The sequence below is a fragment of the Lepisma saccharinum genome, chromosome 2 (assembly GCF_977018435.1).
Source record: "Lepisma saccharinum chromosome 2, izLepSacc3.1, whole genome shotgun sequence".
Taxonomy (NCBI): Eukaryota; Metazoa; Arthropoda; class Insecta; order Zygentoma; family Lepismatidae; genus Lepisma; species Lepisma saccharinum.
Window position 1 is genome coordinate 42,360,581 of NC_139230.1, and position 11,086 is coordinate 42,371,666.

The 11,086-nt window shown below is 36.0% G+C and overlaps 1 non-coding gene across 1 annotated transcript; it reads left to right on the forward strand.

Moving 5' to 3' along the window:
• The first annotated feature begins 6,996 nt into the window (after positions 1–6,996).
• Positions 6,997–7,071, forward strand: TRNAA-UGC (transfer RNA alanine (anticodon UGC)). The gene has a single exon. It is a non-coding gene; the product is annotated as a tRNA-Ala (tRNA).
• The last annotated feature ends 4,015 nt before the right edge of the window (positions 7,072–11,086 follow it).

An 11,086-nucleotide genomic window follows, 5' to 3' on the forward strand; every position in this document is an offset into this window, starting at 1 on the left:
GAAGACCAATAGTTCACAAAAGTTTTCCTTTCAGCGTTAAAACATATTTTCAACCAAAAATATTATAATTTTATACCCCTAAAACTGCAAACAGAAAATGTTAATTGGTAATTCAAGTCAATTCCTATATAATTTTAAACTGCTTGTCAAAAGCATCGTAACGTCTAAGAAAAATGCAGAAATAGCCGAAGCATCTGCATTACGAAAGAAATTCCTCTTCGTCTAAATGCTTATATTCCAAAGTAAATCTTTGAACATATAAATGTTGTTTCCAAAACTTTGCAAAATCCCAGCATATTCCTTGATGAGGTGCGGAGCCTTCTATAATAGTCGGTACGTGGTCTTAATGAGCTTCGGAATAATTTTGGGGTGTTAGAAAATGAAGCTAAAGAAATGTAACCAAACGGAAATGAAAAGTAAGAAACTTTTTCCACGAACTGACAGAAGATGGCTTCTTCGACCTATTGGATTGTTTTAAAGTAAAGAGTTTCTACCGTGCTTTAGATATTCTACTAAATCAAGTAATGAATAAATTTCAGAGTATGAAACAAAAAGAAAGCACCAGCACCCTAACGGAACACACCGACAGACAGTTAGTGGAATCCGCTACTAATTTCTGGGAGAAACATGAAGATGTATCTGCACTACAGCTACAGAAAATTTATTTTTCGGAATGTAGTGTCAATTGAAATCAAAAGAAGAAACATGTCGAACATGAGCGAAATCGAACATCAACGTTTCGTACCCGTTTTTAAATTGATTGAAATTACATGTATGTATTTTCATATTTTTATATACATAATATAAATGTAGGCGTGAATTAATATTTGAGAAAAGAAAGCTTTCTTTTTAAACGAGTAATGGAGCACAACTGAAGGTTGCTGGGGGGGGGGGGGCGCAGAGCGTGTTAGTTACGCTACTGCGTGTGGACAATATTTTAGTTCTGAAAATGTACTAGCCTTTTCGGAGCCCGACCACGTTAAGGGCTCGACTTTCAATCTTTGTGGGTATCCCTTCATTAATTTCATTATATCATCACTCATCCTCATCGTTACGATTAACTAAACTCGGCAGAAAAGGAACGTAAAATAACAAAAATTCAAAAAGTAGTTGTTGTTTTTTTTAAATACTTTTTGTTCTTGTGATCCATGTGAAAGTCACAATTAGTGTCTTCTTGCCGTTGAACACATCACGATTTCATTTTTGACGCAAATGTAAAATAAGGGCCGGTCGTTATTGTCAGTTCTCTGTGGAACTGTTTTTTGCTTGATTGATTTGCTTCATTTTACTTTGCTTTTTATGCCACTTTTGGCTAATTTGCGAAGACAGGAATCCCACACTCACAAACATCCATGCCCAGGCCGGGATTCGAACACGGGACCCCTGGAGTCGTAGCGCGATGTGCTAACAACCACTCCGCCACGGGGGCCGGCTCTGTCTTTCCAGCTCAACTAAAACACACTGCAATAGTTGCGATTACCCTCTCACTCTGGAAGCTCTGAACGTATAATAATGCAACGAATAGGGATTCCACGTTGTGAAATGATTACATAGGTTGTGTTCAGTCTGCCCAGTACTCTAATTAGAAACAGAGAGGCCTTTCCTTGTGCATTATACACACATGGTAGTACTCCATTAACTTGCTTGTCTCAATCTCTCCCCAACCTGCACCACGCATAGCGAGTAGAACAAACCGCAAACCCATTGATCCGGTGAGGTTTCATGGACCCGAAGCGCCATGTAAAGTGTAAACCGCAGATCACTCAGATCTCTACCCTCTGACTATAGCGACTGTTATGGCTTTCGTGTATTCAACCGAGTGAGACCAAGGTTTTATTACACTCATTTCCCCAGGAAATCCGCAACGTCTGCGGACGTATTATTTTGCGATGTAAGCCTTACACTGAATGGTTAAATCGACAGCAGAAATGTTGAACGAAAACTCACATCAAACGATCAAAACACATAGAATATTATTTTGCCTTATATTGTATCATGGAATCAAATTGCATAAACTACAATGTTATGTATTGTAATCTCTTGGAACAGCAAATCAGTGGCGCTACTTGAAATATAATATTGATTTAATGCTCTATTTACTTCGCTTTTATGCCACTTTTGGCTAATTTGCGAAGATGGGGATATTTGATGATGACATGATGAAATTGATGAATGGACACTCTCAAACACCCATGCCCAGGCCGAGATTCGAACCCGGGATCCCTTTGAATTATATATATATATATATATATATATATAATGAACAATATTATCTCCAAGCTCTTACACGATAAAACAAGCCAGAGGTAGAAAATATTGAGGAGGTAGCCTATTAAATAAAATATCTCTGCCCCCATATCAACCCAGCCAGGTGTATTTTCCACAGTTTTGTAGTTATAGGTTTAAAGCACGTAACCTTGAAGCTTTGTGATTTCGTATTATATTTAGTGAAATTGGTCAACCATCGGACGATCTAGTTTCTCTATGAGTTACAACTTTAAACTTCTATTCAGTTATTGTGGTCACAATATTGGCAGTTTGTATATTTTTTACTCCCATCCCCATCCACGCTAAATTAAGCACTATATTACAAAGTATGTTAGGGAAATTTTTAAACTTGTGTGATGCCCTAAAAGGCCTGAAATTTTCATTCCTAAATCTCTCAAAAATGTTTATAGAAAGAGATGCCATATATCAGCAAACGTTCGATCGCGATAAAGATTTTTTTGCCAACCATCTTGAAACTAATTATTTTGCAACATTTCTGCGAATTCGAAAAAAAATAAGCGTCACAGTTTCGAAATTATTATTTATACACACACACACACACACACACAGCGTCACTGTGAACATTTTCAGAGACATATAGTATGGGAGAGTTGCCAATAATGAACCGGTTCTTAGATTGGACCACCCAGTTTCTGAGGAAATGGAGGTAGCGAAAGAAAAAACAAATTCGCAACGGTGCTGCCACGCATGTCGGGTGGAAAGTTCCCGACCGGTTGCAGAACTAGTGTGGCCAGTGGAGCTGGGTTCTCGAATGATGTGCAGGTGGGACATCATTTGTCGAGGTATTGCGATCGATTGTGCATGAGTATCGGGTAAGTACTAATGTTTTCAAGTTTACTAGCTGTAAGTGCAATGTTTGAACGTGAATATGATGTACGGGATGGTCTATTGCATGTGAATGTACGTCTACAAACACGTGCGTCATGTGCCAACTGCGAGTTGCCGTGGTTGGACCACAATGAGTTGCCGGAATTGGACTCGTCCATTGTAGGCAACCATGTCCTGTCACATTTGTCTGATGCCACGTAGTACGTCGTATCAGGCTTGGTGATTCACAACGAACGAAGAACGTGTTGTAAAGTTTTTCCGTTTCATAGTTGTGTTTGTTTGTTGCAGATTCAGAATGGCTCGAAGGGGAAAGTATGGGCTGCGGACAGAGATAGAATTGAAAATGGGTATAGCAGCATACAATAATGGGGACTATGGCATTCTATTGCGAAAAACAATTATGCAAATGGAGTTAAGGTTTTGGGGAGACAGGCTACGTTCAATCCTGAAATGGAGAAAATTCTTGCCGATCATATTGTCCAATTAGAAGAGTGTTTTTATGGGTTGACCATTAAAGATGTCCGGAAATTGGCCTATGATCTGTCACAAAAGTATGGAATTGCTAATACGTTTCATCACGAGACGAAGATGGCTGGGAAAAAGTGGTTCTACGCATTTATAAGAATAAATCCGCAACTATCTGTTCGCCAACCAGAGGCTACCTCCCTCATTAGCAAGAGCAAAAGGACTCAACACAGAGAATGTAGAACACTATTTTGATCTTTTGGAACGATGTATTGAACAATTTGGTTTTACAGCTGACCGAATATTCAACGTGGATGAGTCAGGTTTCACCACAGTCCAGAAACGTCCACAAAAAATTGTAGCAAAGAAAGGAAAATCACAGGTAGGTGCTGTTACAAGCGGCGAACGTGGAGTAAATACCACAATGGTGTGTGCAGTAAGTGCTGCAGGTGTCTACATACCGCCAATGATAATCATCAAGGCAAGGAAGTGGCACATTGTTGTTTTGCTGATTGACCTATTTCGTCCCAACTTGTTTGTCTATTATGTATCAACTTTTCTATTGTGAATGTCTAGTTTCGGTGCTCCACACTACATTGTAGTAGTTTTGAACATTTTTCTTAATGTTTTCCTGAAGAATCAATGCCTTAGGTGAGCGGTCCAACCTAGGCAACCTGTGGTCCAAGTTAGGAAACCTGTTTCCTATAATGGATCGATGTCACTACTTTTGTTTATGTACCCTATTATATTGGTTCCTGCATTTTTTGTTGAAATACATATATGTAGTGAAAGCTAATAGTTTGTGCTTCTCATACCTACAATTTCGTTCTTTTCTGTGTCTTGTTTTTGATGCAGAAGCAAAAATAGTACCAACTGGTCCAATTTCGGCAACTCTCCCCTATATTCATATCCCACTTCGAAACGATGCATAAAACGCGTTCCGGAGCTCGGATTCCACCATAAAAGTATCTGCAATAGTGTATTTTCTTTGGATAATAATAATTTAAATATGACTAATAATTATTCCATATTAACAATACATAAAATAAAATTCATAGAAAGCTTTTTACTATCACATTTTCATGGAAATTCTCTGAAAAATATACTAGCTCGAGTAAAAACATACGTAATATTGCCAGAAATGTTCGATACCCGGTGGAGGCACATAGTGGTTCGGATCCCACTTTACTGTAGGTGCAGTACCGATTGGGCGTTTTGTGCATAAAGTGGACTTAAAAACAAAGTCAAAACTAGCTATTTCTTGATATTCCAGAAGAACGTTCAGTGAATTAGTTTTACGTTGCGTTTTTTTTTATTTAACGCTGTTTGAAGATTTATCATGTTTGAAGATTTACCGTGAGACTGGTAATGTATAATGAATAAATAAATGATAAAGTGATGAAACACATGACATAAATATTAGCCAGAATACAAACCCATAGATTCGCAGCGCATAACGCTAACCACTACGCCGTTCTATGATAATATGATAATTCCGGTTCAATAAAGGTAAGGTAAAGGTAATGCTCTCCGTGCACATTTAGGGGATGTGGGGGTAGGTCCCCACAAATTCTCGATCTTGGACATTTTGGAGGTCGTTACCCCCAGGTACCCATTGATTTGAGGATGGTGAGCCCCGGAGCCGACTTTAGATCACCATCCCTGGAATACAAAATACTAACTAACTAACTAACTCTCTAGCCTTCTTAAACCCGAAGGTTCATGGCTGCAGCAACACAGGCCTTCCATCTTTCCCTATCTTGAGCAAGATCTATATACTCTTTTCCATCCCTACCGATTTCCCTTAGGTCTATCTCAACGTTGTCCCTCCATCTTCGTCTTGGCTTTCCTACAGGTCTCTTACCATCAGGTTTCCCAACAAGAATCCTGTAAACTCCTCTTTCCTCTCCCATTAATGCCACATGGCCTGCCCACCTAAGTCTTCTTGATTTAATTATTCTAATAATATCTGGACATGAATACAAATTATGTAGTTCTAAATTATGTAACCTTCTCCACTCACCTGTCTCCTCATCGCTTTTAGGTCCAAAGATTTTCCTAAGGATCTTATTTTCAAATACTCTCAATTTATGTTCCTCTTTGAATGTAAGGGACCAAGTTTCACATCAATATAATACTACAGGCTAAATTACGGTTTTGTATATTTTAACTTTTAGTTTCTTAGATATTAAACGAGAAGACAAAAGTTTATGAAGAGAGAAGTAACATGCATTTCCTGAATTAAGCCTACTTTTTATTTCCTCTTTAATATAATTTTCATTTGTTAATATTACTCTTAAGTATTTGAATTTGGAAACTGGTTCAAACGAGTTATGAATAATTAGATTTTGATTATTACCTAACACTTTGATTATTTTTCTTTTCGTTAACTTCCAAACCTATCTCTTTAGCAGTTTTGAAAAATATTTTAGCATTATTCTTAATTGTATTCACATCATCCACCAGTAAGTCTACATCATCTGCATATGCTAACAACTGAGTCACACCATTTAATTTTAGTCCTTCTTTAGTTTCTTTTACCTTCCTAACAAAATATTCTAAGGCAAAATTAAAGAGCAATGGAGATAATGCATCTCCTTGTTTTAACCCATCATGAATTGTAAATTTGTCAGACATATTAATACCCACACGAATTTTACTTTCTGTTTCACTGATGCATATTTTTATCATGCTAACAAGCTTCTTAGGTATTCCAAACTCTACTAATATATTATATAATTTATCTCTTTTGACCGAATCATATGCTTTTTTGAAATCAATGAATATCTGATGGACATTTTGATTATATTCCCACTTTTTTCAAGTGTCTGTCTAATGTGAAAACTTTGATCTGTAGTTGATCTGTTACGTTTAAATCCACATTGATAATCACCTATAATTTCATTAGAATATGGGGTTAGTCTTGTTAAAAAATGTTAGACAATATTTTGTATGTTGTTGAGAGTAGAGAAATTCCACGGTAATTATTGCAGTTCATTTTATCACCTTTTTTAAACACAGGAACAATTATGGATTCTTTCCACTGTTGAGGGATTTCTTCTTTATTCCATATTAAACAAATTAATTTATGAATTTGACATATTAACGAATTTCCACCATATTTAATTAACTCAGCTGGTATTATATCAATGCCAGGTGCTTTGTTATTCTTTAGCCTTTTAATAGCATCTTTAACTTCAGTCAAGTTAGGTTCTTGAACTAAAAGTTCTGCTGTGTGTACTTCATTTACTTCTGATTTATGCCCTACATGGACATTTAAAAGGTCATTAAAGTAGTTCTTCCATCTATTTAGAATATAGCTTGGGTCAGCTAGAAAATCACCGTCTTTATCTTTTATCAAGTTTACTTTAGGTTGTCACCCCTTTCTAAACTCATTTACACCTTTATATAGTGGCCTCCCCCATGGCGCAGTGGTAGCGTCATTGCCTTGCAATCAAGGGGTCCCGGGTTCGATACCCGGTGGAGGCACAAGTGGTTCGGATTCCACTTTAAACTGTAGGTCCAGTCCCGATTAGCCTTACTGTGCATAAAGTGGACTTAAAACGGCAACTCAAACCAAACCAACACCTTTATATAAATCTCTGATATTTCTATTTTTACTGTTTGTTTCAATTTCGTTAATTTTGCTTTTCAAGTAATCTCTTTTTTTATTTCTAAACGTGCGGTTAACTTCTCGCTTTATTCTATTATAATTTCTTAGAAATTTTATCATCAGAGTTATTTGACCACCTAAGTCTAGCCTGATTTCTTATTGCTATTCGATTATGACATTCATTAAAAAACCATGGCTTACTTTTTCTTGGTTTATGGTATCCTATACTATCTTTAGCTGCTGATTCTATTGCATTACGTATGTGCACCCAATTCTTATTTACGTCTGTTTCATTTATATTTTTATCATCATTTAAATCCTGCAAAACATCAAATCTATTTGACAGTTTAATTTGGTAATCTTTCTTAATTCTTTCATCAGTAAACTTTCCTGTATCAAATTTTATAACTTTTAGATTTTGTTGCTTATGGTTTATCACTGAGAGTCTTTCTCTTAATTTAGCAATTACTAAATAATGGTCACTGGCACAGTCAGCACCTCTATGTGTACGAACGTCAATTATACTAGTATGCCTTCTCTTATCAATGAGAATATGATCTATCTGATTATGAGTTTTACCATCTGGAGAAGACCAGGTATATTTATGGATATCTTTATGTTTAAAAGTGGTACTTTTCACAATTAAATTCTTTGAGGTTGCAAAAGTAATCAATCTTATACCATTATGATTACTTAATTCATGAAGACTTTCTTTACCAATCGTGGGTTTAAATGTCTCTTCTTTGCCAATTTGTGCATTACAGTCACCTAACAGAATTTTCATATCATACTGAGAAAATTTATCAAAGACCTGTTCTAACTCTGTATAAAAATCATCTTTATTATTATCATCTTTATCTTCCGTAGGTGCATGTATGTTTATTAAAACAATTTTACACCACCTACCCTGTAAAACTGCATATGATATCCTATCATTAATAAATTCTACTGTTTTAAGAGCCGAGATAATTCTATTATTTATGAAAAAGCCTGTTCCAAAATTATGATTTTCAGTACCACCATAGAAAAAAGTATAATTTTTAGTTTTACAATTCCCTTCTCCTGGCCACTTAACTTCCTGGACAGCTACTACATCTAATTTATACTTAACTATCTCATTAACTGTACACTGAAATGCCCCAGGCCGGTAAAGGCTCAGAACATTCCAGGTGCCTAATTTAATATCCTTATTCCTAATGTAGATCTTATCCTTAGTCCAGGGACCTTCCAAAGTAGTCCCGACCCGGAGATCCGAACGGGGGACTATTTTACCTCCGGAATATTTTACCTTGGGAACAGCCATGGCCTTATATTGCTGTTTCTTGACATGTCGTTTTACAGTGTAGAGTTGTCAGCTCTACGTCTAACCCCCAATATGAATGGAGGAACTACTACACAAGACAAACACAAACACATTAGACAGCACAATTACTACACAAGACGAACACAAACCCATTAGACAGCATAACTACTACACAAGACACACACAAATACACAATAATGTATTAATTAAGGTAATAATTACAATGAAGAGCCTTGATAAATCATGGACAAATCATGTGTTATTTTCCACTCTCAAATCTTGATCTTAAACTGGACATGAGATTATAAGCACGTGTCATTAAAGTTCATGCATCCCTTCAAGATATCTCATAGAACGTGTAAGTTCTGGTGGTTAAATATACCCAGGAATGTTTTGAATTCTTGATGTAATTTGAATGTTATTATATTATAGGTATAAGAAAGAGGTTCTGACAATATTAAATGTTTAAATAAAAGTGTCATGTTTATTTGTCCATATTATTATTTGTAATAAGATATTATACGTCTTATTTTATTTGAATATTAAATTATGATAGATGAAATTATTATTTGTGATTAATATCTGAAAAAAGAGCAGAGAAGTTCCATATCAGATATGTGAATATAAGTTATTTTTGGCATAAACCCTATTACAAATATTGTCGAATGTCCATATTCTGTGTAACTTGACAACTATAACGCACAGAAGAAATACAATTTCAGATTAAAAACTAAATAATTGAACACAAATTCCTATAAACATTTATAGTACTGGCACTCAAAAGTTTGACTGACTGAAAGCTTTCGAGATGCTCCATATAAGAATTCCCTCACATTCAAGCGCTTTTGCATGTGATACTTTTCGGTGAATAGTCGAGAAGGGGCGAGAGTGGAGGAGGGGGGGGGGAGAGAAGTAAGAAAAGGTAGGAAAAAAGGTCTTTCACAATGCGGATTGAGTTTCAGAGATGCAATCTTACAGAAGAAATGTTTTATGGAAGTTTGAAGAGACAACCAAAAGAGTCACACGATTTTTTCCCTTCTTTTACTTTCTTTACCCAAATCCCACTTTCAATGGTGAAAAAAATGATCTGAAAACAGTTCTGAAAATCTGGATACTTTGTTGTAATATTTTCAGCGACAAAACTCGCTGGAAATGAGATTCGCTGCTGGAGGGAATATGTGTCGGCATGGAATGCGTGCGAAGAAAGAGGGCTTCACTCGATTTTCTGCCTCGTTTGATTTGAGAAGAAATAGAAAAAAATCATAGTTTTGTCGCGACATCTAATCCTCAAGAGATTACTCCTTTCAACATTTTTCAAGTAATGAAAGAGCAACAAGTTCTTATTTATTATACGTTTGTACGATGCATCAGCAAAGTTTCTCACAATATATTTCTTTCTATCTTTAACTGTTAGATATTATGTACGACACTGGAAATTAGACCAGTACATTATCACACACGTCATGTAAGTCAACTAAACGTAAACTGAATTCACTGCAATGATGTGCTTGGATTTGCCCCCCTAACTTAGGGTCTATTAACTGTATTTGCCATATTAATTCGAGTCACTGTGAGAGTACCCTCAAACGTTTTTTTTTATTGAAAAATACTACTATATATAACATTTCACAATTTGTGAAAATCTTGAAGCCGCAAGCTAACAGTATCTATGCATTGCATCTGTACCGAATCAGGTGTAGAAAGATAAGGAAAGATGTAAAGTGGGGAGGTGGAATTCTTAAGGTGCTACGAGAGATCTGAATTTCTAAAGCTTGGCACGAGTTGCTTAATGTGTTTACACCTCGGTTCAATAACTTGAACCTGCAGTTAACCTTTTTAGTCCACCCCATAAATTTGTCTTATGCCAGTTCCCGACTCTTCCTTATCCCACCATCTGGACCTTCCTTGAACTTTGTCCTAGGCGAGAAATATATGTGGTCGGTCCTGTTTATCATGAGGCATTGTTATGATATTCAGGTAGATGAACTGAGAAGATCATTCGCAAATATGGAAGTGAGATTACAAAAATATCATCGCAGATCTCGATATATTTTGAAAGAAACAATTGACGCATCCACTGCATGTGCATATTAAGTACAGTTGCAAAATAGCCGGCTTTTTTGAATGGACGTATTTCTTTTTTCGAAAAAAGAACTGAAATTTTGACTTCCTTCGCTTTTTACCAATTGCAGCTAACCAATTTCACTTGCAGTGTTAGTTACTAGTTTTGAGGTTCGTAACGTCATTTTTTGGAAATAGCTAAATAATTTTACATAGTGTTTCAGACAAAAGGCACACATTTGCCATTCTTCTACAGGGTGTCAAAAACGTTATGCAACCGAGACTTTGAATGTACTTAACTTTACAACAAAAAGTTCTAAAGACATGAATCTTCCACTGGGTATTAACTTTGTCCATATGGATATTTTTCAAACATCAAACTAGAAAATCGTGTTGTACGTACATGAACGTTCAGTATAGGGAAAAAGTTACTAAGCTGTAAAAATGTTTTTGTACAAAGTGAAAACAAAAATGGATAAGAGACAGCTGTGGAGTCGCTTGCAAAATTTTCGGAGTGCATAAATGGT